Below are 5,644 nucleotides of genomic sequence, written 5' to 3'. Positions count from 1 at the left end.
GGAATCCATCTCCACCACTATCGGAAGATCACAGTGTTGGATCGCCAAGGAAACACCTTCCATACAAGCACAAAGCTCCGCCTTCAGGGCATCTCGACAAGAGAACAGAGATCTGCAAGCTGAAAAGTTAATGACCCCCTGGTGATTACGCAAAATCATTCCAGCACCGGCTACCTCCGAGGATACAAAGGATCCATCTGTATTCAGTTTAAACCATCCCAGTTCCGGGGTGCACCATTTTTTCCTATCAGCCACATCGATTGCCTTCACAACTCTAGCTGGTCTATCATAGACTATGCAAGCTTTACCTCTGACTGGGTCCGCTTTAGGGTTAAGATTTATGCCAATAAGAGAGTCGACAGTACTTCAGAGAAATCTTATAGAGGCCTCCAAAGGAGGTGCAGGTTTAGAGTGCACAACTTCATTCCTGATGAACCAAGACCTCCAAAAAATCATCATTACCATCATTCGCCCCACATCATTCAAAGACGCCAAGACATGAAGAAGCCATTCCTTGCCATTATTCACCAATTCTTCTAGCTTCGGGATGGCCAAACTTTGGCCATAGCAAGAACAAGTCGCGACTAAGCTGGCAACGAGCAAAAGGGTGAAAATTATCTTCTTCCTCCACACCACAAACCGGACATTGGCCCATGGTTTCAAGTCCGATTCTATGCTTCCTCTGCCAGGTCGGGAGAGCATCCGTGGAAAGGCGCCACGCAAAATTACGTACAGAAGGCAGAGCCCAGCTCTTCCAAATGAAGCTCCAACACTTCCTTTGTCCTGACATCGCCGTGCTCAAAGAAGCTTCAGTACCACGGTGCACTTCTTCAAACACCAAGGTATAAGCCGACTTTACTAAAAAAATGCCATGTTTGTCCGGGCCCCAAGCAAGCACGTCGTCCTCCAACCTTGAGGAGGCTCTGATCTTAACTATCTCACGTACGTCTGCGTCAACAAAGTACTTAGAGAGGATCTCATAGTTCCACGAACCATTCTGGTTTAGCAAGTCTGACACAAAACGGATACAACACCTTCCATGTGGCGATATTGGCTTATACGAAAAGGTTCTTGGAATCAAATTGTCATGCCACACTCAAATGCTTCTTCCGTTCCACACCCTCCAGACCAAACCCTTCTTCAGTAACTCCAAACCATAGCTAATAGCTTGCCATGACGAAGATGCATTCCCCGAGAAAACTATGTCCTCCAAATTGCCCAATGGATAATATCGCGCCTTTAGCACTTGGGCACACAAACTATCCGATTTAGTTAGTAGTCTCCAAGCTAGTGCCAGTAATGCCTGATTAAATAATCGAAAATCACGAAAACCCACTCCTCCCTTGTCCTTGGGCTAGGGCAACTTATCCCAGGATCGCCAATGGACTTTCCTCTTGCATTCTGATGAGCCCCAATAGAACACTACAAGAAATATGTCAACATGTGACCTTGACTATTGGTCACTGAATGGTCATTATTTTCCATTTGTGACCTTTTTGTGACCAAAAACAAATGGTCAAAAGCTGGCGGTCGTAAACTAAAATTAACGACCTTCTCTGTGAGAAGGTCATAGACGTCTATGACAAAAATATGCCTACTGTTTTGTTTTGGTCACTAGCAGCCTCCCCAGGCCACGTAGGCATCCGACGTGGCAATCTGATGTGGCACAAGAACCAGCCCGGTCCATTTCGGTGTTTATATGGGCCGAGCCCATTAATTCAGCCTATTTGTGTTTTTTTCTATCTTTTTTTTCAGCTTCATGGGCCAAGCCCAATATTGCAGCCTTTTTTATTGTAGGGCCGTGGCCTTCTTACCATCAATTGATTTTCTATTTTTATATCATTATATTTTAGAGCTGGTCCCACTAATCAGATGGGTCCCACTACTCATAATGCCATACATTGGTCCCACATGTCAAAAATTTCAAAATTGCTTAGATTATATTCATAAGTGGGACATAAATTGGTCCACCTGGTCAAGTTTCCATTTCACATCTTTTTAACATACATAATAGCTATTTCAAATAGGACAAAACAAATATAATTCATCAAATAACACTACAGTAGCCTTTTACAATCCGTTACAAAATTAGAATGTATAGTCTACTACAGAACCAAAAAACTCTTCCTAAGTAGGGCTTCGCTGCTTCGCCATCTTCCTAAGTAGGGCTTCACTGCTTCGCACTTGGCTTCACGGCTTCACACTCAAAAAGATTAGGCCTGGAGCTCCTGTAAAAGGGTGAACATAAAGGCAAAAAATTAGGCCTGAAGCTCCTGAAAAAGAGTGAACATAAAAAGCTACCAGCTTAAATAAAGAAAAACAAGTAAGAAAAGCACATATATGTTGTCCCTAGAAGGTGAACGCATAGAACAGCAGGAAAATTGCACAAGAACAGAGCATAGAAGCAGATTAATTATATGGAACCAAAAACTGAATCATTGCACATCAGATTACACAGGAACAGAATGTAGAAGCAGATTATATTGAAGCAGAAACCAAATCATTATGGAGCACATAATAATACATGAAGAGAAAGAAGCAACTATATAGGCCAAAACTGGACAAACCACAAACAACAGCACAACGGCAGAAGTAGCCCTATTTGCATCATGTTGAACAGCACAAGCAGCCATATATGCAACGCAAAAGATAACACTTGATATCCAACATCTGAAGGCATGCATTGCAATGATTTCTAATAACATCTAGCATACTAGTTTCCGCAAAGAGCATAAGCAAACATGATACAATATCATTTGCATCTCATCAACCAAATTATTCAAGCAGCACAACATGCACATGACAAAGACAGGTTATGGGTCCTGTTTGATTCACCTAGTTGATGAGGGCGGCAGAGCGGGAGACGAGCTCAATGGCGTTCCCATCGAGGATGATCTTATCCTTGACCTTCTCGGACTGCAACTCCGCCAGATGCGGCAGCAACACCTCCAACAACCATAGCAACAGCAGCAACACCAACAAGGACCTGCGTAACATTTCATATCATCATTACAAAAGAAAAAAATTAAGACACAAGCAATCATAATTTCTAACAACAACAATCATCATCAGTTAAGCACATAGTGAGCAAGAACAAACAATGAATCTTGCATCCATAGTATCTCCTATACATTTCAATAGTGCAAAATCAGCACACTTCAACATAAGCTCATCAGTTAAGCACTTGAGCCAAAAAAAAGAAACACCATCAGACCAAAATACTAAAAAAAACTGCATGTTTAATCAGCTAAGCGTACAACAGATTCAGGAGAAGCACATGGCACCACAACAAGCACATCAACAGGCAGCAGCTATTGGAGATGATGCTCTAAGCCGGCAACATCGCACAAACACTGACGGCAGCTTAGCATATATAGCAGGAGCGGTGTCTGCTGACCTACTGCCGAGGAAAACACAATTATCTCGACTCCATACAAACACTATGGAAGCAGACTGCTACAAAATAGGCAGCCTGGCCGCCTCATACAAACAAAGAGAGAAGCATAACAGAAGTGCAGAAGTATGTATTACTAAGTAAATGTGTAGACAGTGGAGTGGAACATGCATATAAATTTCACTGGATATGATCACAAATTCATATGAGGTGTGCATATAAATTTTACACCATAGGATCACATAATCGCACAACCACTAGGCCTACCAATCACTTGAACCCAAACTAAAAATAGAAGAACTACATGGGAAGTTATTTATGCTGTAATTTTACTAACAGGAGATCATACAAACCTACTTCAGTACTGATTTGTGTATATATAAGTCCCAAAGCAAGTCCAATTTGAGAACTGAATATCTGAATTTGAACATTCTAAATTTCACAGTTAGTTGAGGCTAACTTTTTTAGATGTCATGTAACAATTGAGACATCAATGGGGCACAACTTAGTTAGCTACTAATGTTCAGCAAATTCAAAGATTGTATGTTCTAGCTAACAAAAATATAATACCATGCTTAGGAACTCGGAGCGAGAAAAAGTATGTGTCGCTTAAGAGCTACCACAATTGATACTGGTCAAGGATAAAAATAGGTAGATATCATATAATTCTCATCAGGATCATACATTGAATTCATTAAAGTCTATAGATTCATTTCTTAGATATTGAATTGGGAAATCACAAGAAAAGTAGATTAACCAATGTGCCCAGATAACACAAGAAGGCAAGCACTAGTAAATCTTGACTCTCGTGCCACTACATGTACATAACAAGTATTTGACACATTCCTGCAAGCATGCAAATACAGGCAGTACTATTTGTCTAATAAAATACATGACATATTCTCCTCGCGTATACTCCAATCAAACACTTGACGGTGGCCAGATCGAAATGAACAAAGGGAGAGACAAGTCGTCACCTTGCAATAGGGGGACTCATACCCAGCCAAATTGAAACAAATTGAACCCGTGGCATCAACTTCTATATAAAACATTTGCTCAAAACGATGCCCAAGAGGAAGACACACTTTCTCAACATTGCATTCTAATCATATAGACCAAATTGCAAAAACAAGAGCAGTGGATAATCGTAGTCTAGATCACGCCGCAAAAAAACATCAAAATCATAGAAATATAGGTTGCATCATGATTCTAAGAAAAATGCGCTAGAGAAGTAGGCTTGCAATGGAAACTTTCTGCAAAGGGTTGCAAAACAAACTACCAACAGCCGCAAAAGCGTGTGAACTAAATAAATCCTAATAACAAACAGAGGGCACCAGGAAAGAAATAGAATAAACGTGTGAAGTAAATCCTACTGGCAACTTCATTTTAGCACCAACAATCAGAAGAATGAGCATCTTAATTAGACTGTACATGCCTACACACACAAAATTCAAAACTATAACTGAGGCGAGAGGGGAAAGATATGGGGGCAGTAAGTGTCGACAAAGGACTCGACCATCTCCCTCCGCTCCTCCTTAGTCTTCCTCACCCGTGGCTTATTCTCCTGCGCCTGCACGCAGCACCGCCCCATTCCTTCAGACAACCAGACAAGATGTGCACAAACTGCAAAAATCAGATGCGGAGATCACTAAATATCTTCACAAACTGCACAAACTGCACGGAGACACTGCATCTTCAGGTCTGACAAGGCAGGGAGAGGGAGGGGATTACCTGCAGCTGCAGGGTGGGAGTTGGGCGAGGTCCATGATGACCTTCCTTGCTTCCTCCCTCCCTGCTCGGGTGGTTCTCCAATCCAACACATCCTCTAGGCCTAGCTAGGGTTTTTTCTTCTTCTCCTGCAGCAATGGAAAGGGAGGACCATGTCATCACCAACAGTACAGAACTGAGCAACAACCAAAAGCAGAAGCAAATCGAACTCGAAACGAATCAGGCACCTTGACGATGGAGCTCCATGGATGGCTTGGAGAAGGTCGGAGCATAGGAGGCGCAACAAGCACGGGATCTTCAAGCGCCCCGAGGGAGGAAGGAAGGAGGCGGTGGCAGGGCGACGCAGCCGATCTCCATCGCTTCACGTGGGTCCTGGCCACCGGGTCGATCTGGGACTGGAAGAGAAGGTGCACGCGGTCGACGCAGTCGAAGGGCGGGAAGAAGAAGTCGGTGAGCAGCGGGTTGCTGCTGCTGTCGGCGTCCGCCATGGCATCACGTGCAGCGGTGGATTAGGCGGAGCAG

This window comes from Triticum dicoccoides, chromosome 2B (assembly GCF_002162155.2).
Source record: "Triticum dicoccoides isolate Atlit2015 ecotype Zavitan chromosome 2B, WEW_v2.0, whole genome shotgun sequence".
In the NCBI taxonomy this organism is placed as follows: Eukaryota; Viridiplantae; Streptophyta; class Magnoliopsida; order Poales; family Poaceae; genus Triticum; species Triticum dicoccoides.
This window is presented reverse-complemented; position numbering follows the sequence as displayed.